This window comes from Nomascus leucogenys, chromosome 21, assembly GCF_006542625.1.
Source record: "Nomascus leucogenys isolate Asia chromosome 21, Asia_NLE_v1, whole genome shotgun sequence".
Classification (NCBI taxonomy): domain Eukaryota; kingdom Metazoa; phylum Chordata; class Mammalia; order Primates; family Hylobatidae; genus Nomascus; species Nomascus leucogenys.
This window is the reverse complement of record NC_044401.1, coordinates 44,432,945-44,458,491: the sequence shown is the minus strand read 5'-3', so window position 1 is coordinate 44,458,491 and position 25,547 is coordinate 44,432,945. Positions and strand designations below refer to the sequence as shown.

The following is a 25,547-nucleotide window of genomic DNA, read 5'->3' as shown; positions in this document are numbered from 1 at the left end:
CTACAGAATGGGAGAAAATTTTTGCAACCTACTCATCTGACAAAGGGCTAATATCCAGAATCTATAATGAACTCAAACAAATTTACAAGAAAAAAACAAAGAACCCCATCAAAAAGTGGGCAGAGGACATGAACAGACACTTCTCAAAAGAAGACATTTATGCAGCCAGAAAACACATGAAGAAATGCTCATCATCACTGGCCATCAGAGAAATGCAAATCAAAACCACAGTGAGATACCATCTCACACCAGTTAGAATGGCCATCATTAAAAAATCAGGAAACAACAGGTGCTGGAGAGGATGTGGAGAAATAGGAACACTTTTACACTGTTGGTGGGACTGTAAACTAGTTCAACCATTGTGGAAGTCAGTGTGGCGATTCCTCAGGGATCTCGAACTAGAAATACCATTTGACCCAGCCATCCCATTACTGGGTATATACCCAAAGGACTATAAATCATGCTGCTATAAAGACACATGCACACGTATGTTTATTGCAGCACTATTCACAATAGCAAAGAGTTGGAACCAACCCAAATGTCCAACAACGATAGACTGGATTAAGAAAATGTGGCACATATACACCATGGAATACTATGCAGCCATAAAAAATGATGAATTCGTGTCCTTTGTAGGGACATGGATGAAACTGGAAAACATCATTCTCAGTAAACTATCGCAAGGACAAAAAACCAAACACCGCATGTTCTCTCTCATAGGTGGGAATTGAACAATGAGAACTCATGGACACAGGAAGGGGAACATCACACTCCGGGGACTGTTGTGGGGTGGGGGGAGGGGGGAGGGACAGCATTAGGAGATACACCTAATGCTAAATGACGAGTTAATGGGTGCAGGAAATCAACATGGCACATGGATACATATGTAACAAACCTGCACATTGTGCACATGTACCCTAAAACCCTAAAGTATAATAAAAAAAAAAAAAAAAAAAAAAAAAAGCCTAGGGGCACATGACACAATAGGACTCACCCAGTATTCCTTTCTTCACATCATTTGGGCCATGTGAGCAAAGCTCTTGAGACACATCTGGTCAGTGCAAAGGCAATCTAGAACTCATACCTTTCTCTGTGAGTCCCTTAAAGTCTGAGCCAATGGGACACATAGGTAATACAGGACTCCTTAGCAAGATGTGAACATTTCTTAAATTTAATTTAATTTTTAAAAATTTACAAATAATAGTTGTGTATATTCATGGAGTACATAGTGATGTTTTGATACAATTAATATATGGTGATCAGATCTGGGCAATTAGCATATCCATCATTGCAAACATTTATCATTTCTTTATGTTTGAAACATTCAGTATCCTCTTCTACCTATTTGAAACTATATAATATATTATTGTTAACTATAGTCATCCTACCATGGTATAGAACAGTAGAACTTATTCTTCTTATCTAGCTGTAATTTTGTATCCTTTAGAAATCTCTCCCTATCCCACCCTTCTTCCTGCCCTTCCCAGTCTCTAGTATCCTCTGTTCTACTTTTTTACTTCTTTGAGATCAACGTTTTTTGGCTTTCACGTATGAATGAGAACACACCGTGTCTAACTTTCTGTTCCTGGCTTATCTCACTTAATATAATGTCCTCCAGTTCTATCCGTGTTGCTGCAAATAGCAAGATTCATTCTTTTTTATGGCTGAATAGTATTCCATTGTGTATCTATACAACATTTTATTTATCCATTCATCTTCTGTTGGATACCTACGTTGATCCCATATCTTGGCTATTGTAAATAGTGCTGCAGTAGACATGGGGATACAGACGTCTCTTTGATATGATTTCCTTTTTTTCCTTTGGATAAATTTCCAGTAGTAGAATTGCTGGGTCATATGGTTGTTTTATTTTTAGTTTTGGAAAAACCTCTATACTGGTTTCCATAGTTGCTATACCAGTTTATATTCCCACCAAGAGTATATGAGTTTCCTTTTCTCCTCATCCTTGCCAGCATTTGTTGTTTGTCTTTTTGAAAATAGCCATTCTAACTCGGATAAGATGATACCTCATTGTGGTTTTGATTTGTATTTCCCTGATGATTAGTGATGTTGGGCATTTTTCCATATCTTTGTTGGCAATTTATATTTCTTCTTTTGAGAAATGTCTGTTCATATCATTTGCCCATTTTCTAATCAGATTGTTTTTCTGCTGTTGAATTGAGTTCCTTGCATATTCTGGATATTAATCCCCTGTCAGGTGAGTAGTTTGCAAATATTTTCTCCCATCCTGTAGGTTTTTTCACTATTTGTTTTCTTTGCTTCCTTTGCTATGAAGAAACATTTTCATTTGATATAATACTATTTGTTTATTTTTGCTTTTGTTCCCTGTGCTTTTGAGGTCTTATTCATTAAATATTTTCCCAGACCAATGTTCTGAGGCATTTTCCTTATGTTTTCTTCTAGTAATTTTATCATTTCAGGTCTTACATTTAGGTATTTGATCCATTTTGAATTGATTTTTGTATAGGATGAGCAGTGGGGGGTCTAATTTTATTCTTCTGCATTTGGATATCCAGTTTCCCCAGCACCATCTATTCAAGAGAGTATCCTTTTCCCAAAGATGTTCTCGGTACCTTTGTCAAAAATCAATTGGCCGTACCTATGTGGATTAATTTCTGGGTTCTCTATTTGTTCCATTGGTCTATGTGTCTGTTTTTATGCTAATACCATGCTGTTTGGGTTACTACAGGTTTGTAGTATATTTTGAGGTCTGGTAGTGTGATACCCCCAGCTTTGTCATTTTTGGTCAGGACTGCTTTGGCTATTTAGGGCCTTTCATTGTTCCATATGAAGTTTAGGATTTTTTTTTTCTATTTCTGTGAAGAATTTCATTGGCATTCTGATAGGAATTGTGTCCAATCTATAGATTACTTTGGGTAGTATCGTCATTTTAACAATATTAATTCTTCTGATCCATGGACATAGGATGCCTTTCCACTTGTTTGTATCCTCTTCAATCTCTTTCATCAATGTTTTGGAGTTTTCCTTGTAGAGGTCTTTCACCTCCTTGGTTAAATTTATTCCTTTTTTTTTTTAGTAGCTATTGTAAATGGGATTGCTTTCTTGATTTCTTTTCAGCTAGTTTGTTGCTTGTGTATAGAAATGCTACTCATTTTTGTATATTAATTTTGTGTCCTGTAACTTTACTAAATTTGTTTATCGGTTCTAAGTTTTTTGGTAGAGTCTTTATATATATATGGTGGTTTTCATCTTTTCATTTCCAGATGTAAGAATCCCTTGAGCATTTCTTGTAAGGCCAGTTTAGTGGTGATGAATTCCTTTACTTTTTGCTTGTCTGTGAAATATTTTATTTCTTCTTCATTTCTGAAAGTTAGCTTTGCTGGGTATGATATTCTTGGCTGACAGAGTTTTTCCCTTCTTTCTTTCAGTAGTTTAAATTCTATTCTTTCCTGGCCTGTAAGATTCCTTTTGAGAAATCTCCTGTTAGTCTAATAGAGATTCCCTTATATGTAACTTGGTGCTTTTCTCTTGATGCTTTTAAAATTCTTTCTTTGTCTTTGACTTTTGACAATTTGATTATAATGTGCCTTAGTGAGGAGCTGTTTGGGTTTAATCTATTTGGGGTTCTTTGAGCTTTCTAGACCTGAATGTCCATCTCTCCCCTAAGACTTAGGAAGTTTTCTGCTAATTTTTATTGCATTGATTGATTTCCTTTTAGTTCTTTTTAAATGATATCCATCTCTTTGTTGAATTTCTCATTCAAATCTTGAATTATTTTCCTGATTTCAACAGATTATCTCACTGATTTTCCTTAAGGTTATTATTTTGAATTGTTTTTCTGGCATTTCATATATTTCCTTATGATTGGAGTCTGTTACTGGATAATTATTTTTCTTGGGAGGTAACATGTTTTCTGATTTTTTCATGGTTGTGTTTCTACATTGATTTCTATGCATCTGGTGGAAAAGTTGCCTCTTCCAATTTTATGAAGTAGGCTTTGTAGAGAAAGACTTATATGAATGTGTCTTGTGATGTTGGTTCAGTGGGGTGCATTTGCTTGGGTTCTAGGTGGATGCATTAGTGTAGTCTCTGTGTAGTTTCTTCACCTGTAATCCACACTAGTGGCATTTGTGATTTCTCAGTGACCTAGGCTGAAAGAGTTTGTGGTGACAGTGGTGCAGCTTTGCCAGGCTGGGCTTGCTGGGCTTTTTTCTAAGGTTGGAGGATATAAATGTAAATGATGGATTGGCCAAATTTGGGTCTAGCTTGCTGAGTTTGGGAGCCCAGGGCTGTTATTTTGGCCAGGAGCATGAGCATGCAGATGTTTGGCCAACCTAGTGTGCCTGTCAGGAGTGGTCTATGGGGCTGCTTTTCAGACTCAGGACAGGATGCTGACAGAAGTTCACTTGGCTGGACTCAGGTTGTGTTTGCTGGGGACTACCTACAGGTCTGTTTCTCATGCTTGTGACACAGCTGCATGGTTGCCTGCTTGGCTGGGGGGCATGTCTACTGGGGATGGCCCATGGGGCTCTTTCTTCATCTCAGGACATGGGCTTATAGCTGCTCAGCCAGCCTGGTGATGTGTCTGCCAGGGGCAGCCCATGCAGCTGCTTATTAGGCCCAGGATGCAGGCGCAAGGCTGCTCAACTGGTGTGGTGGCATGCCTGCCAGAGGTGGCCCACAGGGCTATATCTCAGGCTGGGGCATGGACAGACAGCTGCTCAGCCAGCCTGGGAGAATATCTGCTGGGGATGGTCCACAGCGTTGTTTCTTAGGTTTGGGACACAGGTGCAAAGCTGCTCCAGCTGGCATAAGGGCATACCTGCCAGAAATGTCCTGTGGGTTTCTCAGGCCCTTTTTTGGGGGTGGGGGGTTGTACAGGGCCACTAGGCAGGCCAGGGACATGCCTGCAAAGGGGGGATACTATTATGGAGCTGTTTCTCAGGTCCTGAGTGTGGGTGCATAGCCGCTTTGCTGGTGCAGGGGCATATCAACTGCTTGAAGGCTCAGGGGCCTCTCCTATTTAGAGGAGGGCATGCAACCATTTGGCTGACTCAAGGGTGGGTTTGCCTCAGGCAGAACTGACAGATTTTTCCTCTGGCTGGAAGTGCAGTGGCAGGGGTTGGTTTCCCTGCTGTACAGGACCAGAGTCACAGCTGATCTTGGGCCCATGCAACTGGGGTTGTGGCATATAGCCACCCATGTGAGCTTGGTGTAAGGAAAATGGAGCTCCAGTGCTGGGAGGTGCAGTAGTTACTGGCCCCCAGAGCAGGATGCAATCCAGAGGTGGCTGAGGTCTCAAGATTGTGCCTTGCTGCATCAGCTTGGCTCACAAAAGATGGGAGAGATGGGAAGTGCATACCTTGTGCTCCTAATTCAGGGCAATGTGGCTGTGTGAATTCCAGTGGCTCTCCAAACTGGGCCCAGGACTTGTAAGGATTGTGGGATTCTCCTGTTGTAAGGAATGTAGGTGTTTGCAATGCCAATGGGGACAGGTGGGGATCTTCTGCTTACCTTTTCCTTGCAACAAGAAGTCTCTCCTGACTCCAGACAATCTTGGCAGGGGAGATAGAGCTGCAGGGATTGAGTGGCTTCATGCTGCCCTCCTGGACACCACAGGTGTGTCTCCATGCCCTGTTACCTTCTAACACTCTCCCTACCAACATTTCTCAATAGATGTTTCAAAAGGGCAAGTAACCTGTAGTTTCCTCCATATATATTTTCAGAGATGTCAGTGGAAAGTCTCTTATCTGAATTCTATGACTTCTTTTTTCTTTTTTTTTTTTTTTTTGAGACAGGGTGTTGCTCTGTTGCCCAGGTTGGAGTGCAATGGCACAATTATAGCTCACTGCAGCCTCTATCTCTCAGGCTTAAACAATCCTCCTGCCTCAGCCTCCTGAGTAGCTGGGACTATAGGCACACGCCACCATATCCAGCTTTTGAATTCTTTGTAGAGATAGGGTCTTGCTGTGTTGTCAGGGCTGGCCTCAAACTCCTGGGCTCAAGCAATCCTCCCACCTCAGCCTCTCAAAGTGCTGGGATTAACAGGCATGAGCCAACGAACCCAGCCTTATGAATTCCATGTTTTTAATGAAGATGATCATTCTGCTTTTGATATAATAACTTTAAACAATGAATTATGATATATATCACATCAAATTATATTTACATATGCTTCATTATTATTTTTCTTTTTTTAATGAAAGTGTATTTTAGAGAGCTCTATATTGCTTGATATATAAGTTGTAGTTAAATATGGGGTTTGATCATGTTTCTTTAAAAGGTGGGCATTAGGACCTTGATCAATAGTGTAACCATCTCTTACGTTATTGTTTCTATGAAAAATTCAGTCCCCTTCCCCAGAAAAGAATGTAACTCCCATCAATGTGGCTAACATGACATGACATTCTACCAGGCATGACTTCCATTCATTTAACAAGTGTTCCTTGAATGATGAGTGAGGCCAAGTCCCTACTCTCACATAATTTTCATTCTAGTGGAACAGGAAGACAGTAACATCCAGCAGTGATTTTAAAGTACAGTAAGAGCCAGATGTGGCGGCTCACACCTGTAATCCCAGCACTTTGGGAGGCCAAGGTGGATGCATCACCTGAGGTCAGGAGTTCGAGACCAGCCTGGCCAACATAGTGAAACCCCGTCTCTACTCAAAATACAAAAATTAGTTGGACATGGTGGTGTAGGCCTGTAATCCCAGCTACTCAGGAGGCTGAGGCAGGAGAATCACTTGGACCCAGGAGGCAGAGGTTGCGGCGAGCTGAGATCGCGCCATTGCACTCCAGCCTGGAGGACAAGAGTGAAACTCCGTCTCAAAAAAAAAAAAGAAAAGAAACAATAAAGTACAATAAGGAGCATAAGGGGATGAAGAGATTGGGTACAGGGGTATTTTATATAGGATGGTCAAGTAGTCAAGAAAGGCCCCTCTGTGGAGGTGATATGTAAGCAGAAAACAATGAAGTAAAGGAGGGGGTCTTGAGAAGATCTGGAGGAAGACAACTATTCAGGGTAGGAAAACTGTCCATTGCAAAGGCCCTGAGTCAGGAGTGAACTTGGTGTGGTTGGAGGAACAGCAAAGCAGGCCAGTGAGTGTAAGAGTGGGAGGGCAGAGCTTAATAGGAGATGAGTTTGGAGCGGTAAGCCAGAGCTGGGTGATGCAGGGCCGTGTAGGCCATGGTAAGGGATTTTGGTTTTATTCTGTGTGTAGTGGGCAGCCGTTGGAGGGTGTTGAGTGGGGAGCACCACAATCTGACTGTGTGAGGGAGCTAACTGTGGGGAAGTGAGAGTGGAATTAGGGAGGCAGATAGGAGACTGCTATAGTGGTCTAAAAGCATGACGATGGTGCCTTGGATGGCTGGTGGCAGTGGAGGTGGAGGGGAGTGATAAGATTAAAGTTAGAGGCCGGGTGTGGTGGCTCACGCCTGTAATCCCAGCACTTTGGGAGGCCGAGGCGGGCGGATCATGAGGTCAGGAGATCAAGACCATCCTGGCTAACACAGTGAAACCCGGTCTCTACTAAAAATACAAAAAATTAGCCAGGCGAGGTGGCGGGCACCTGTAGTCCCAGCTACTCAGGAGGCTGAGGCAGGAGAATGGTGTGAACCCCAGGGGGCGGAGCCTGCAGTGAGAGGAGATCACGCCACTGCACTCCAGCCTGGGCGACAGCCAGACTCTGTCTCAAAAAAAAAAGATTAAAGTTAGAACCAGTCAGAGCTGCTTATGGATTGGAAGTGGAGGGAGAGGAGTGAGGGATGAATTCTGGGCCTGAGCACTTGGGTGGACAGTGGAGCCTTTTGCCTGGATGGGAAATGCTGTGAGAAGAGCACATTTGGCTGGAGGAAATGGAGAGGTCCTGTATGTCTTGTTAGATAAACCAGTCGAGATCTGGAGTAGACAGTGAGGTGTCAAATTCTGGAGGTCAGTGGAGAGGGTAGGATAAGAAATGTGTGTGGAGATCACCAGCCTCTAGATGGTGTATAAAACCACAGGACTGGATTTGATCACCTCAGGAGTGAGCATGCCAGTCATTTAGAGACCAGGAAAAGGAAGTAGGAAGAAAAACAGGAGAACATGGCATTCCAGAAACCAAGGGAAGAAACTCTGTCAAGAAGCAGGGGTGGTGATTAACTGTGTTAGTGCAGCCACAAGGTGTTTAAACCCATTATCACACAAGGAATAATGCTCTCTTGGTGATTTCCTGCTTTCATATGTGCTCGTGGACCTCATCTTCCCCCATTAAACTGGAACCACATTGAAGCCAGGGATGATTTCTTTCTTCTGTTTTCACTCAGAGCCACTCAAAGCTGTGCCTTAACTGCCTCACTCCAAAAGCTCTGCAGTATGAGGTTGAGGCCTGAAGTGACATTTCCTGAGGAGCTTCTTTTGGAGTTGTGTATTGGGGGGGGTGTGGGGACAGTGATGACAAGGAAGGTCCAAGACTAGTCCCTTCCTAGGCAGAAAAGGCTACTGATGTCCCAACTCTGAGTAGAAGGGTTGGGTGGCAGAGGAGAAGATAGATGGGAGGAGTAGGACAGATGCACAAATGTGTCAGATTCTTAACTTCAGAAACTGTCAGCCCCACAAACGTGGTCACAGGACTTCAACCTGAGGAAGCAGGGACACTGATGGGTCATGATGGGCTCTTTGCCCACTGATTGATGCAGCAGTGGGATTCTTTACCATACTTTGTAAAGTACACGTGACCCCCTGCTGCAGCTGAAGAAGGATGGAGGAGTCCCTCATGGCTTCCCTTGAAGGTTTCTTACTCAGAACTACCATTTCAGGTTCTTACAAAGACTGGAGAATCCAGATGGTACCTGTGTCTGGGGAGTAATTCTATGAGCTGTGCTTTGGGACAGCAGTGGCGTCTTCTCTTGATCAGGTTTCATTTCTCTGTATTGATGGGGAGTGGGGTCTGGCCATTTTTGACTAGAGGCAATATCTGTGGTGGAATAGCCTGAAGACCCTGTCTTAGCCTATTTTATGCTGCTATAAAAGAATATCACAAACCAGGTAATTTACAAAGAATAGAGACTTATTTCTTACAGTTCTGGAGGCTGGGAAGTCCAAGTTCAAGGGCTGGCTTCTTGCCAGGGCCTTCTTGCTGTGTCATCCCATGGTGGAACATAGAAGGACAAAAGAGAATAAGAGAGCAAGAGGGGGGTTGCACTTTTTTTAAAATAACAAGCCCACTCCTACAATAATGAACCCATTCCTGAAATAACATGAATCTATTAATGAGAACAAAGCCTTCATTACTTAATCACCTCTTAAAGGTCCCACCACTCAAAACTGTTGCAGTGGGAGTCAAGTTTCCAAAACATGAATTCTGGGGGACACATTCAAACCACAGCAACCCCCTACAGGGTTGGACAAACTGGAAGTTAATCTATATAGGTAAAGGGTTGGGTTTTCTGGCAATTGGGAGATTGTGATGAGGTTTGGATCTTGTCCTGTCTCTTACATAAACATAGTGAAAGCAGACGACCCATAGTATCATAGGAAAGCATAAGAGTAGTTTCTGGTTGGGGCACTTGTGAACACTTTGACAAGATGGAAAGCCATCTTGGGGGAGGCAGGACCAGCAGTCGAGCCCCTACAACACAAAAGAGACCCTGGGTGTGGGATGAAGGTGGACCCCTAGCCCTGTAGAGTTTAAGCTGGTAGGAGGCCTGCAGACCAAGGGTTCATCCCCTGGAGTTTTTCTTGGAACTTATTACTACATGTTTCCAGATAATCCCTGATCATGGGGCCTGATAAAATTCATTCTTACTGCTAAAACTATGTTAAGATAAAAGTTGTTTTTATTCATTTGCTATCCATTAAAGCCATCACAGACTAATTATTTTTCAAAAGAAAGAAAACTGTGCTACAGTTCTGCAAGTAACTTATGACCAGATGTTGAGGTCTTGGGATACCCTGCCCTGCTTAAAAAATATTGTAAGAAATCTTTAGACAGTAAAATCTAAAAATAAAACCCAAAATGTAAAAAAGATGAATAATAGCAAAGCATGATAGTTCAAGAGTTTTGTTGGCTTTTTAATTTTTTATTTATTTTTAAAAGAATCATAAGTTATAATTTCATACCGGTTGCTGAGACTTAGATATACCAATTTTGTAGTGGGGAGGGAGGGTAATTATAGAAAGCAAGAGAGAAAACTTTGAAAATCACTGGTAGCTCAGCTGGGCGTGGTGGCTCACGCCTATAATCCCAGCACTTTGGGAGGCCGAGGTGGGTGGATCACTTGAGGTCAGGAGTTTGAGACCAGCCTGGTTAACATGGTGAAAGCCTGTCCCTACTAAAAATACAAAAAAAAGAATAGCCAGGTGTGGTGGTACACACTTGTAATCCCAGCTACTTGGAGAACTAAGACAGGAGAATCGCCTGAACCCGAGAGGCGGAGGTTGCAGTGAGCCGAGATTGCACTACTGCACTCCAGCCTGGGCAACAGAGTGAGACTTCATCAGAAAGAAAAGAACAAAAGAGAGAGAGAGAGAGGAAAGAAGGAAGGGAGGGAGGGAGGGAGGGAGGAAGGAGGAAGGAAGGGAGGAAGGGAGGAAGGAAATCACTGGTAGCTTAGCTGAATAGTCAGTGGGTATCTGCAAGCTAGACTTTATCATGCACACAAATCCTCGATCTAAAAATGAGTGGCAGTGGAAGTAGTGGTAGGAGGCAGGAGTGAAGATCATGTCGCATTAATTTAGGGTATCTGAAAAAGACATGGAGCCACTGACCACTTCTGTATCTACCAGCTTTCCACTTAGCTGCCTGAGGTGAGTAGAAATTGTATTAGGCATTTCCATAACCTTATCCTTAACTGTGTTCCCTCCTTTTCTTAGTGCCTGAGGTGAGTCTGGCAGTATCTGTACTTCCCTGCTCCCATTCATACAACCATGTTCTCAGATCCTGGCTTGATGTGGGTTAATTAGCTGTTCTAGGCCAGATTTCTCAGATTTCTGTTCTTACCTGTTCTGCACAACTACAACAGCTGGTGTCCTGCTGGCCTTTGCCTGAGTCACACCCTCAGGTCATGCATCCCCACCTTTTACAGGCAGGGTTGTTAGCATGAGAGCCCTGCTCTGTGCTCTCAGTGAAGGAAGGATGAAGGGAGAGGAGAAGAGCACCCTAGGATGATGGTAGAACTTTCAGTTCTCTTGCCAACAAATTGAATGAAGTTATAAGCTCTCCACAAGTTTTATTCAGTACAGACCTGGTGTCTGATGCTACAGTTAAGAGACTAGATTTAGAAGGAGGGTGGTGCACCTGTTTTGGTGGGAGGAATGAATGGGATGTAAGGAGAGATGATAGTCTGTGCATCTCAGACAAAGGAACTTAAAAAGAGGAGTCTTCAAATTCAAAAGAATGCCCCATGCAAAAAAAAAAAGAGCCTTAGAAATATCTCAAATGAACAGAAATTTGAATTAGAATCCAGAAGATGAAAGTCAACAGGAATAATAAGAAAATAAATAAGGAAACATTCTTTACTTAAAAATTTTAAAAAGTCAGCTAAATGTTGATAGGATGTGAAGTGGTAGATGACATTTTAAGATAAAGACTATGGGAAAGGAGTTTATTTTGCCACTATCTTTCTTATAGTCTTTTGCTAATAGCTGTGAAGGGTCTTAGATTTCACATACTTTCAAGTTAAGGAGTTAACCTGCCACACATACATGCTGGCAGAAGATGAGACTCATGGGGTAGAGATAAGGGACTTTATGATTCACAACAGTAACAGTAATCAGAACATCATCATTTTCCTGTACTGGTTCTTGGAGCTCCAACCCCCACAGGTTGACACCAAGAGAGCCAGGTGATACCTGTACACACAGTGGAGAGAAGTCCTGAGCCTAGGGAACTTGAGAGTTCTGTAATGAACAGTAAGTGTGCCTGCACTTTGCTCCATCCTGAGGGAAACTCTGTCTTTGAAGGCTGTTTGCTATGCAAATCTTCTTGAAAAGATAGTCGGGAACAAAGGCAGTCAGTGCCTCTGCTTGCAAGATGTGCAAAACCGTGAGAGACATGAAGAATGGTCTCCCAACTGTTGCATCGATAAAAAGGGAGAGGAAGCTAATGTTTATTGTATCCTTGTTATGCACCAAGCACCGACCAGGAGACTTCTCATTTCTTGCCTCATCAGAGTTCCAAAGCAGCCTTGCCCAGCGGTGGTACTGTTGTTGTTTTATCAGTAAGCAAGCTGGTGAGTCAGGGAACTGGAATATCTAGGTGGAGGATTTGTGTATGTATTATGTACTTCTTATATGCTAAGCATTGTGCTAAGAAGTAGCTAAAACTTAATTAGATGCTTATCAGGTGCCAAGCACAGTTCTAAGAGCTCTCCATGAATTGATTGATTAAATTCACCACAACTAAGATTATCAGGTGCTGCTGAGGAAACTGAGGCACAGTGGGTGACAGAACTGAGATTCAAATCTGCACATTTAACCACTGTGTGGTTGCGAGTTGTGGGTTTTTGTTTTTGTTTTTGTTTTTGAGAGAGGGTCTGGCTCTGTCGCTCAGGCTGGAATGCAGAGGTGCCATCTCTGCTCACTACAACCTCTGCCTTCTGGACTCAAGTAATCCTCCTTCCTCAGCCCCCTGAGTGGCTGGGACCACAGGCATGCACCACCATACCCAGTTAATTTTTGTGTTTTTTGTAGAGTTGGGGTTTGCCGTGTTGCCCAGGCTTGTTTCGACCTCCTGGGCTCAAGTGGTCGACTTGCCTTGGCCTCCCAAAGTGCTGGGATTACAGGTGCCCTGTGGTTGTGTTCTTTCTTCATTCCTCAGAGTCATAGCAAGAGGGTCATAGTCAAACTAATGTGTGCCCAGAGGAAGTGGATGTATTTGAAAACTGCCAAGTAGAAATAGTTGAAGTGGGACTGAGTGTGTTTAATCTGCAGAACGATAAAGGATAAGTGATGCCTGTCTTCAAACATTTGTAGGCATGTCTTATAGAAGAGGAGAGTTCACTCTGTGTGACTGCAGGAGGCAGAATTGGGTCCATTTAGGGAGAGGCATATCATGGCTCAGCAAAAATCATTTCTTGAATAATACAGTGCCCCCTGACGTCATATGGGAATGGACTACCTGTGAGGGTGGTAACTCAGTGGTTACCTTTCAGAATTGTGCTGTCTGGGCTCTGTCAAGGTCCCCACAATAAGCCCCTCTGCTATAGGAGCTGGGCAATGGAAGAGGATGGCCCTAATGAGGTTCTCTAGACCTTTCCTAAGAGAGCTGACCCTGCTAACAGTGACCTGAACTCCTTCCCCTGCCATGCTCCCTGTCCCTTCTTGGAGCCTCAGGCCTCTGGTCTGTTGGACATGCACAGAGATGGTCTCTGCGTGTGTGAGGAGGGTGCCTTACCTCTTGAGAATCCAGGACCACCCTAAGGATCTGGAGGAGTTAGTGCTGTAGCTCCTCGCACTCTCAGGCCTGCTCTATTTTTGGTTCCTTACCTGCTATCAGCCTGTAATCACCAGCCTTATGGCTCAGCTATACCCTGGCAAATCTCGTTGCACACATCAGGCCCACTGTTGCCCAGTTTGGGACAGAATAAGATTCTGTGGTTCTGTAATTCACTCTTTCCTTGTCAAGTAGCCCAAGCTTTGAAAAGCAAGTGGGAACAGGTGGTTGGGCCAGTGCTGCTCTGTGATGACCTGGCTATGGCCCCCTGACAACTCCCCTGGTGTAGCTGTAGGCCTGGGCTGAGCAGATCTGATCCAGATGCAGGCCCAGAGGGGAACCCTGGGCACGTAGGGAAAGGAATTTGGGGAGATGGTAAGAAACAGGAGTGGTGGCAGCTGGCTTCACAGTATATGCTCCCCTCTGTTAGAAAAGGCCTCTGCTGGGGGCTAAAGACTCCCCAGACGTAGTCTTAATTAGTCTGTGGACATCTTTAAAAGAATCTCATTTTCATCAAAGGGTTTTAAAGAGTGATGCTTAGCCCAGTGTAAAGGGCATAGTCAAGATCTGATCCTGAAATAATGTCTCTGCTATCCTAGATGTCAGGAGAAACTAAAAATATCCTCATAATCCTGAGGAATTCTTGGTTTATTGCACCCATCTCTTTTCCCTCTGAGCATCCTTCCAGAAAGTGAGAGAGTGAGGAAGTGAGCCAAGTAGCTTTAATTACCCAATCTGCTGACATTATTTTATCTGCGCCACTGATATTAAATCTGCACAGCATTCCACTTAAATCTCAGTGCTAACAGCAGCCTCTACAAACTTGGGCCTTTGTCCTTCTGCTTGCTGTGGCCCATGCTCTGTTTCCCACCCTACTGCACCCTCCCTCAGACTTCTTAAATTCCAAAGCTCTCTGTGGCACCGGAAATGATCTGTCTGTGGAATGTCCATACTTCAGGAAAGTCCCCGATCTGTGTGTGTTTATTCCCAAATTCTGCTCCCCCCAACTCAGCCTGGCTGTTTGTGGTTGAGTTCTGGCATGTGCCCGTCATTACAGAAACCTGGATTTGGCAGGGGCATTGTGCCTTATTTCTATTATTGGCATCTTTGGAGAAGGAGGAGAAAGTCTGTCTAGTTTTTTTCCCTCTCTTTTATGTACAAATGAAAATTTCTTATGTTATTAACTTTTCTGGCCAACCAGTCAAATACATCTTCAATTTCAGATTGGTTCCCTGGAGTGTGGAAGTTTTCTCCTGGTTTAATGTTGACTCTGTTGCCTAATAGCTGGTTCATTTAGCACCTGATTGGTGCTATGGTTATAGCTGCAACAGGCCACATTTAAGGAGGGCTTCCAGGGAACCAGCACTGTGTTGAGGACTTCAATCCTCTGAGACAAGTGCTGTTACCATCTTCTCCCCATTATAGGGAGGACATGAGCTGAAAGAAGTCCAAGAACTTGCTGAAGGTCTTGCAGCAGAGCTGGGGCTGGAAGCCAGGCAGTGTGGTGCCAGAGCTGGCTGACTTCAGCGCCTACTTCATGCTTCCATGCATGCATACATATGCCATACGTACATGTGGGAGACCCATAGGATGTATGCCATCAGTGCATACTGCTGTGCACACCAGTGCTCCCACCATCCTCCCAGGAAGTGTTGGTATCATTATAAAACTCTGTCCTCAGCAAGTGTGTATTAAGAACTTACTGTGTGTAGATCCAAAGATGTACAAACCCAGGCCCTGCTCATAGGCATTGCAGCTGGGGAGACAAGGCCTTGATCTGCAGAATCTGAGCTGGGCTGAGCAGGGGAAGCTTTGTCTGTTTTGTTCACTGCTATGTCTCCAGGGACTATTATAGCACCTGGCAGGTAGTAAGCTCTCAAAAACGTGATGAATGAACAAACTTCTAATTAAACAAAGCCATTTACATTTTTACAAATAAATGAAAGAACACGTGAATTTCTAAAAAGTTTGAAGGACATAAACTGAGATTAGAGGGCAGCTTTTAAATTATGTACATTAAACTGTATAAAAAGCTCCCCATGTTGTCCTCATTTTTCTTACTTTTCATAGGTCGGTGGGCACAATGTGATGGATGGGGTGCTTGTGGACCCATGTCATAGATAGGGCTTTAGAGGCTCTTAGATCCTTCCTGGGTGGGGAGGGCTTAGAGAAGAGATGGACCTTGAGGTTGGAGTAGGACTCAGCTGGGTGGAAAAGACCGTGGGAGGCATTTCAGAGCTGCCCCCACTGGCAGGATTATACTAGAGAGGGCAGAAGCCTCATGTTTTGCTTGATAGCAATTGTTTTGAACTTCACGACTTCTCGAAGCTTGGATCCTTTTCTGTCTTACTCAATACTTGCCTCACTTCCCAAGACTTGCCTAACTTGGTTGGGTATCTAACTGTATATCCCTTCAAACCACGTAGGAATCCCTGGACCTAATACTTGCCTGAATTCTGGCACCAGATCAAGAAGAACAAGCTTAAACGGAGGCTGAGGCAGGAGAGTAAAATACCGGGGAGCCACAAGTCAGCACCAGGCAAGTTGACAGGAATCAAGAGGACCTGGATGCAAGAGCCATAAAATCCCATGCACTCTGACTCAGTAATTGAAGTTCTTGAAATGTATCTTGGGGAAGTAATCTAAAGGATTATTATGGAAATAAAGGGGCCAGGTGTGGTGGCTCACGCCTGTAATCCCAGCACTTTGGGAAGCCAAGGTGGGTGGATCACCTGAGGTCAGGAGTTCAAGACCAGCCTGACCAACAAGGTGAAACCCCGTCTCTACTAAAAATACAAAAATTAGCCAGGCATGGTGTCAGGTGCCTGTAGTCCTAACTACTCGGAAGGCTGAGACAGGAGACTTGCTTGAACCTGGGAGGTTGGAGGTTGCAGTGAGCCGAGATTGCGCCACTGTACTCCAGCCTGGGTAACAGAATGAGACTCCATCTCAAAAAAAAAAAAAAAAAAAAAAAGAAAGAAAGGATCAGTTTATGTCCATGAAACTGTTTGTTTTAATGAAATTGGAAGCAACCTAAATAATAAATAACAGGGGCATCATTAAGTTTTGGCTTGTCTACTTGCTAGAATATGATACAGTCACTGAAAATAAGATTTATGAAGAATGTTCCATATCTGAGGAAAAGCATGAAAAATAAAGGCAATGATAATTTTTATATATAATTTTATTTTTAAAAGTACATACATAGAAAAAGATTGGAAAAATATTACAGAAAATTATAGTATTTTTATTGGGGGAAAAGTCATTTGTAATCCTACTCACAACCAAACTTTTAGCCAATATTGTTTATTTGTTTATTAATGACAAAAGATGATGAGACAAGGGAACTCTAGTGAGTTCAACATTCCTGTAAAGAGTCAGAAACCAAGACACTGTCTGTCTAGCAAAGGAGTAAGGACAGCTATGAGAACATGTCCAAAATAACCCGGAGTGTGAAATAACAGGTTCCTGGACAGAGGGCACATGAAGCCTGAGCTTGGCCGGAATAGGGTGAATGTGGCCGGGGAAGACACCTTTGTCTTTTGTTTTTCTAGAGGCTTGGTGTCTGTAACCAAATTTATCCCTGAGCCCGAGACACAGGAACAGGGCCCATGAGTCAGTGTTTCTGTGGCAGCCTTCTGGGTCAGTGCTTACACAGGCAGGGCAGGCACCAAATTTGACAGAGCTGCATGGGGAAGATATCTTTGAAGTCATGTCTTGTGTCTAGACTTAGGGAGACATGGGAGTGATTAGGGTAGAGGTGGCCATATGTATACCCCGGCTCCCCTGAATAGTCCCAGCATGAGTATTCAAAAAGCCCTTTCCATTCTCAAGAGTCCTCATTTGGATAATATGTTATGTGGTCACCCTAATTATTGAAAAGGAGGTTGGAGGACATTCTGGGTTGATGACAATTGCTCTGCTGGTTGCCTCTAGTGCTTAAGAGGCCGTGAATTGTCTGGGTGTGGTGGCTCATGCCTGTAATCCCAGCATTTTGGGAGGCTGAGGCAGGCAGATTGCTTGAGGTTGGGAGTTTGAGACCAGCCTGCCCAACATGGTGAAACCCCGTCTCTACTAAAAATACAAAAATTAGCCAGGTGTGGTGGCACACGTCTGTAATCCCAGCAACTCGGGAGGCTGAGGCAGGAGAATTGCTTGAACCTGGGAGGCGGAGGTTGCAGTGAGCCGCGATCATGTCACTGCATTCCAGCCTGGGCAACACAGCGAGATTCCATCTCAAAAAAAAAAAAAGAGAGAGAGAGAGAGACAGTGAATTAAGATTCCCTGATGCAGAGGTGGGCCCAGCCTGATGGAGAAGTGGCCCAGGTGTTGTAGATGAATACAGTTCTGCTATCTATCCTGATTAATATAACCAAGGTAATTATTCCCAAGCTGCCCCAGCATGTGGCTAGAATTCATATTTAACTTTGACCCAAGAGCTCCTTTTCCCCTTGCAGTCTTCCTCCCCCATCCCACAAACCTGGTACATGACCATTAAAATCTCAATAAGCAGAAGCTTAAGTAAGGGTAATTTGCCAGCTGAACCTTCCCCTATTTGCAACCTTTTAGCATTAGCAAGTTCTTGACTTTTCATGAAAAAGCCCTGGTATGGCTTGTGCAAAAATCAGTTCAAATGGTAGAGGATGATAACTTTAAGCAGATAGGGACTTGGCCTGAGTGGGCTCTGTTTACTTCCTGCTGTCTGCCCTTTCTTCTATAGGCTCTGTCAAGGCACACTTTTTGGGAACCCCATTACTGAGCATACTGCCAAGTTGACCATCAGTGATCTAGCCTGGGAGCCAAGCCTAGGTTCATCTTGCAAGAAAAGTGGGCTGGGATTGTGGAGAAGGCCCCCTCCCCTGTGCCCACAGGAGGATTGGTGTGACCTTGAGTGCCCCAATATGCCTGGCTGGACATCTTGGGAGCACTGGGAAACAGGAGGTAAAGACCTTCACACAGTATCTCCTCACAGACAGCCTCAGCTCAGTGGAGCCCTCAGTCAACGGAGAAGCCGTGACAGGCACAGCTGACTGGATGTGTGAACAAACAGATTAACAGCTCAGGGATTGCCAAAGTAAAGAGACATCTAGATCTTTCATAGACGTTTTGTTCGGTTGGTTGGTTGAGGGGCACAGGTGACAAGTGTTGGGGCATACTCTGGCTTTTCCTGGACTTAAGCAAGAAATTACCTTTTGGCACCTGGACACTGTTTTAAGTCTCTAGTTAAGAGATAAGAGGAAATCACCATCTCAATCAAGAGAGAACGCTCTGCTTTAGAGGCCAGACTAGATATGGAATTGGCCGGAATCTGCCAGGATCTGTGGAGAGGACACCTGAGCAAGCATGGGCTAATGTCAAACCATAGCTTCCTAGAGAGGTTGGGTGGGGAAACCTGACTTTCAATGGGGGAGGAAGTACCACTGCAAAGTCTTAAACTGAAACAGGTGTAAGCAAGATGGTTCTGACCTCCCCTCATTTGGTTTAAGCGTACATCACAAGGAACAGGTGCTGTCAATAATGAATTCAGTTTTTCTCTTGAGCCCAGAAGCAGAGAGGGATGAAGTCATTAAGGTGATAGAACTCAGCCCTGACTAACAGGTATGAGGGGGAACAGAACTGGGGGGCAAGAGTTCTTCAGTGTGGGCGTCCTGAATCTCTGTCGCTGACTCTGAGAAGTCCCAGGAGTCTGCTTTCTCTAAGAACAGTTCCATATTGGGTAATGACAAAAAACCAGAGTGAGATTAAAAATGGATTCTTTATATTGAGCGTTAATGATAAAAGCTCCAGGTGATAGCATTCTGTTCAATGTTATATAACTGTTAGAAATGGGGGTTAATAATTAGAAGTGAATTGTTAATTTAATAGACATGTTTTTATAGAAAAATGATATAAATAAGTATGTGAAGTACTGCTTTCTGGCCTAATCAATCACACCTGGAGGGGCCTACCTGGCTGGCTGCTGTGTCCACCAGGTAGAAGCTTACCTAAATTGCTTGAAAGAAAATGTTCTGGCACTAGAATTGCCGTTTCAAAGCTTTACAGGGATGGTAAACAACATACTGCTCTTCAGAGCACTATACCAATCTTGTTATTGTTGGCGAGAGAGAGCATCTAACACTCAATAAGTGCTAGGCACTCCAGGCTGCATGCTAAAAAAAAATGAACTGCTGCCTTTGTTTAGCACAGTGTCCCCAGTAGGGTGTGGAATTTCAAGTTCAGGACTAGACAAGCATGAAGGGTTTTAGGGCCTTTGAACAGGCCAATGCCCCATTAGCTTTTTAATTTTCCATCCCACTTTCCTGGCTCCTGGGGCTCTATTTTCTCTTTGATAATCTGTTTTCTCCAATAGGATTCCAAATTCCCTATTGGAAGTTGAGCCTCATATCCTCAAGGCCCGTGCTCCCTGAGCCAGGTATGAGTGCAGCTAATAGCTGATGGTGGTCCATTGATCTCCCTGTTGGCCCTGCATCTGCCTGTACTTCCCCCTTGCAGCTGATGGAGGATCCTGTGTGGAAGGGCTCCCTCTCCCCAAGTGCAAATGGCTCCCTGTTTCAGAGAGGGTTGAGAGGGGACACGCACTTTCTCCTCTCCACTGGGAACCAGCTGAGCTGACACCTCCGAGAAGAAGTTCCTCTTTGTGTTCCTGCTGATGGGCTGTGCTCTCAGTTGGTCATTGGTTTTCTCCATGCCTTCTCCAGGTTCCCAGAGGTCACCATTTTCATTCTAGTTAGCCCCACTCTAGAAGAGATTTAGGGCTGGGAGAAGAGGAGAAATATGTGTTAGCCTCATTAGTATCTTTGGTGAAGTGTGAGGAGAAAAAGGTAGCCATGATTGCTAGAAAAATGAGACTGTTAAGGGAGAAAAGTATGTCGATCTCTGTTATCACCCATCATTGCAGATGGCAAAAATCAGTTGTTCTCAGCAACATCACTGAGTGCCGTGCAAAGACCCTGGAACTGGAGGGTGTCCTTTGGGAGACAGGTAGGGCATGGTGTGGAAGGGCCTGTGTGAGTCACATGAGGACAGCCAAGGGTCTGACTGGACTCCCGGCCAGTCCTGCCACAGGTATTGCACGCAGCTGGTGCTTGAGTGGGCTCACCTGCCTATCTGAGGCGCACGACAGGGAAGGTGAGAACTGTCCTGAGCCTGTTGGGGGGATTGTTCATCTAGAAGAGACACAACTGGCATCCCCATTGGCAGAGCCAGGGCCAGGCTTAGAGCATCAGGTCAAGGCTGCGTGGACTTTGGTCAGCTCAGCTTTAAAGAGCTGTGGCTAGAGGAGAGACTCCAGCAACCTGCAGACCAGCTCAGGGAAATGTCAGGGGAGTGAGGGGCTGGGTGGCTAGGAAACGGGCAGGTGACCACGAGCTCCTTGCTCTCTTCTTGTCTGCCTCTTCTCCAATAGGCTGAGGGTTCCTGAGGTCCAGGGGCCTCCTCAGAGCCATAATGAGGATTGTGCCCCTTCCAAGGCTGTTCCCTGAGTCTCAGTCTTCCCTAACTTCTCTAACTCCTTTGCTCTTACCCCTATATTGCTGTAATTCCTGCCTCCCAGCTGGCTGGGATGGAGCTGGACTTGGTTCCTGCTGAATCTCAGAATCTAGATTGGAGCAGCAGTTGCTTGAATATTCAATGAATACTTGAAGGCAATGACAGAGAAGGTGAGAAGTGTCCTGAGCCTGTTTGGGGGGACTGTTCATCTAGAAGAGACACAACTGGCATCCGCATTGGCAGAGCCAGGGCCAGGCTTAGAGCTGGCTTACATTTCCTCATTTTGGATTCCACTGAGCACCAGAAATGAAGCAGAGAGGGCTGAACCCTGACACAGTGGGCCGGCTCAAGCCTGAGATTGAGGCCCAGAAAGGCCCAGGCTCAACAGACGCCAGCTCCGGACCCAGGGCCACCCTGCTCACCCATGGCCCACAGGGGGATGCAGATTGAACTCTTCGTTCTGGAGAGTGACCACCTTGATTGGGAAGGGAAGCAGGGGCAGGGGAGGAGACGGAAGTCACAGGGAGACTATGGGAACCACGGAAAACACGGCCATTCTGTCCTGAGGTCTGGGGTTGGGGCCTATGTCTGTGTTTCACCTACAGTGCTTATGTCATTGTATTGGGAGGAGGTAGTTGAACCTCTCACCTTATTTATAGTCCTAGCGGGCATTGTGGGCACTCAGTAAATACACAGTGATGGGTGTGTGGACAGGTTATGAGTTCTGAGCCTTAGGCCCTAGTTCTTCCTGCTCTGCTGAGAGCACAAACCTGATAAAGCTTGAGAACCATGATCAGGTAAACTGTTTGAAATAGTCAGGAGAGTCCCATCTTCTTAATCCTTTTGTCCAGCTGTGGAATAGGCCTTTTAGACAAACAACAGTGGCCTAAGAAGTTGGAATATGGAAGAGGATTCCTATGTATAAGAACCGCAGGAAATAATGAACTTCTGGAATTTCCTTGCTGAGAGGGCTGTGTGTTGTGGCTGTGGCATTTGGCTAATGCGTGTATGTCCTATTTCCTGTAATACAAGGCTTAGCTCATCACTAGCAGACTGACAAGCTAGTCTCAGAAGCAGAGCAACTGGGATTGTCAAATGGATTTCCTTAGTATGCTCCATCCTGCTTACTGGTGAGAGGTTTAGGATAGTGTGTCTGAGCTGCTGTCTGCAGAGCAGAGTGTGCGAGTGGCTCTGCAGGTGCTGGGGTTCACAGAGAGACTGCCAGGATGTGCACCTAAGATTGTATGTTTAGAGGTCTTCTTTTTGTTTGTTTGTTTTTTGTTTTTTGAGATGAAGTTTCACTCTTGTTGCCCAGGCTGGAGTGCAATGGCACAATCTTGGCTCACCACAACCTCCGCCTCCTGGGTTCAAGCGACTGTCCTGCCTCAGTCTCCCAAGTAGCTAGGATTACAGGCACCTTCCACCACTCCCGGCTACCTTTTTGTATTTTTAGTAGAGATGGAGTTTCACCATGTTGGCCAGGCTGGTCTCGAACTCCTGACCTCAAGTGATCCACCCACCTTGGCCTCCCAAAGTGCTGGGATAACAGGTGTGAGCCACCACGCCTGGCCTCTTTAGAGGTCTTCTAACCCCAGAGATGTTAGGACACTCCCTCAGGGCCTCACTGTTAGCAGACCCTGTCCCTGAAATTTTGTGGCCTTAAGTCAGTTTCTTCTCTGTGGGCCTTGGTTTTCTCATCTATAGACTAAGAAGGTGAGCCAGGGGCTCTCTGAGTTCTGTGATTGTATGCAATCTAGCGGCAGAGCCAGGACAGGACACCAGGACCTTTGAACTCCAATCCACTCCCAGCTCTTCCCTGTGGCATCTCTAACAATGTGACCTTGTCACCAAGGGTCTGAAGCCTGGAATCAGAGACCTCAGTTCAAATCTAGTTGATAATAAGTAGCCGTTACTTATTAGCTTTGAGAACTTTGGCTACTATTACTCAACTTCTGAGTCCTTCCTTTATCTTTAAGATGAAAATAATACAGTATGTATCTTACAGGATTACTTTGAAAATTACAGTAAACTTAGATAAAGCCCTCAGTACAGTACCTAGTCCTCAATAAGCGTTCAATAAATGGGTTATTTGTATTAGTGACAATTGATGTGTGGTTCAGTCACTGCACTTGTCTGGACCTTAGGTTTCCTTTCTGCAATTGGACCAGTGCTTCTCTGACTTGGCCATCCCTGAGGACAGTCAAGAAAGAGCATGTATTCTAGGGTTAGGGGCTTGGGGTGTAGCCTGTAGCAGCTTGCAGAAAGCGTGTCATTTCTTTGAATTCCTATTTATTTGGAAAATCTACTTACAGTTGGTATCCTATACAATGATCTGAATTTTTTTGGCTGTAATATAAAAATGCTTCACCCAAATCTTTGAGTAAAGTTGATGTTCTAGGGTGAGGTAGCCTCAAATATCCCAAAGGGCATACAGCCACACCCCTCTGGGCTGGAGGTGGGATTGAAAGTAGTTTCAAAGGTCCCTTCCAGCTCTGAAATTCCAGGCACCTAGAGTAAGTGAGTCTCATCCTCAAAGGACCTAAGGTTGGTACCAAAGAATTATAAAGGAACCTGAGAAGTGGAATCCCTGTGCCCTGCCCCTGGTGAGAATGGACAGGGCTGGGTGGAAGTGGAACTAGCAGAAACAGGGAGAGAGACAGCCCTCTGCAGTGAAGGGTGAAGGAGGCTGGAGGAAGAGCTGGGCTGTGTCTGGGCCTGACTGTCGGCCCTTGGGCTGATGACCCTGGCAGGGTTGACTTGGCAGCTCTCCACCTCCCCAGGTAATTTCCAGGAAACACTAAGCCATTGTTTCTCATCCACAGCTGGAGGCTGTCTGGGGAGGAGCCCTCATATCTCAGGAGGGCAGTGAGGGCAGGGGGTGAACTGCATGTGGAAACATAGAGCTTGTCACACTGCCAAGGCCTCCTGGCCATTCTGATGCAGCACCTAAGGCTGGGGTCTGGGCTTGTGCCCAGCCAGTGGGAGGAGAGTTGAGGGAGTCTGGAGAAGGGCAGCAAGTTTTTGGAAAGAACACAGAAATTTCTGGCTTGTGAATGGGAACAATCTCTAACTACACTCTGGGAACCTCTCTGTGCATGGGGAGAGACTATCTGCTGATGGTGGTGTCAGCCTTGCACAAATTTGCCAGTATGCATGGTCTCTTCCTCAGGCATGAGGGATTCAAATGAAGTCACCCCGTTTGTTTATGGCAAATGTAAGGGTTTTCCCTGGGCAAGGGATTGATGACTTAGTCAAATTCATACTCAGCAGATGTCATGACTAAAAATCTAAGGGGATATCAATACATTTGTTACACTGGAAATTTCCTGTTGTGTAAGGTATTTGTTATAATAAGATTTAACATAGCTTTTTTTTTGGTGGGGGGGATGGAGTTTCGCTCCATTGCCCAGGCTGGAGTGCAGCGGCACTGTCTCAGCCCACTGCAACCTCTGGGTTCAAGAGATTCTCCTGCCTCAGCCTCCAGAGTAGCTGGAATTACAGGCGCCTGCCACCACACCCAGCTGACTTTTGTATTTTTGATAGAGAGGAGGTTTCACCATGTTAGCCAGGGTGGTCTTGAACTCCTGACCTCAGGTCATGCCCCCGCCTTGGCCTCCCAAAGTTCTGGGATTGCAGGTGTGAGCCACCACACCCGGCCATAAGATTTAACATATCTTGATAAACCCTTTCTAAGCATGTTACCAAGTTGGATTTGAAGTTCAGAAGGACTGGATTCCAGTACTGCTTTATGAACTATATGACCTTAGGCAAGACTCACCTGGTCTTTGAGCTTCAGGTGTTCCATCCATAAAGTGGTGCTATAAAATACCTCAGTATGTTGGCCAGGCACGGTGGTTCACGCCTGTAATCCCAGCACTTTGGGAGGCCGAGGTGGGTGGATCACCTGAGGTCAGGAGTTTGAGACCAGCCTGGCCAACATGCTCAAACCCCGTCTCTACTAAAAATACAAAAAAATTAGCCAGGCATAATGGTGCACACCTGTAATCCCAGCTACTCAGGAGGCTAAAGCAGGAGAATCACTTGAACCCAGGATGCGGAGGTTGCATTGAGCTGAGATCACGCCATTGTACTTCAGCCTGGGTGACAAGAGCAAGACTCCATCTCAAAAAATAAATAAATAATATCTTAGTATGTTGTGAAGTTGAAATGGGATATTGATTAGGAAAGTATTTCGTAAGGTGTTAAATAAGTAGCTAAATGTTCATTTTAAGTAAAAACCCTTTTGGTAACATTAGCTAAGCATCACCATCCTCTAGGCCCTCCACAAGCTAGTCTCAATCAATGTAATGACTGTATTTCTCAACATTTCTCTTGACCCATCCCTTTACCAGACGAGTTTCCTTGCTCTTATATACAAGCACCACCATCTCCCCAGATCAGCTCTATACTGGAGGGCTCACCTGCTTAGATTACCATGGCCTGTTCTCTGTGCCTTACCAGCTTCAGAGATCTTAACTCAGTCTTTGAAGATACATTGGTCCACTCTGGACCCTAGTTTCCTCATCCATAAAATAAGGGAGCGTACTACATGATTTACGTTCCCTTTCATCCCTGACATTCTGCAATCCAGCCATATTTCAGTGTGCAAACAGTAACCTAGAATCTGAGATGAGAGCAATGCATGTTGTCCAACCAATTATAA

At 44.9% G+C, this 25,547-nt stretch overlaps 1 protein-coding gene and 1 non-coding gene across 4 annotated transcripts in view; one reads left to right on the top strand and one right to left on the bottom strand.

Moving 5' to 3' along the window:
• MYLK (myosin light chain kinase) overlaps nt 1–25,547 on the top strand; it is a 285,888-nt gene that overhangs the window by 59,323 nt on the left and 201,018 nt on the right. The window lies entirely within an intron of this gene.
• Nucleotides 16,956–17,086, bottom strand: LOC115832199. The gene has a single exon (XR_004027635.1). It is a non-coding gene; the product is annotated as a small nucleolar RNA SNORA5 (small nucleolar RNA).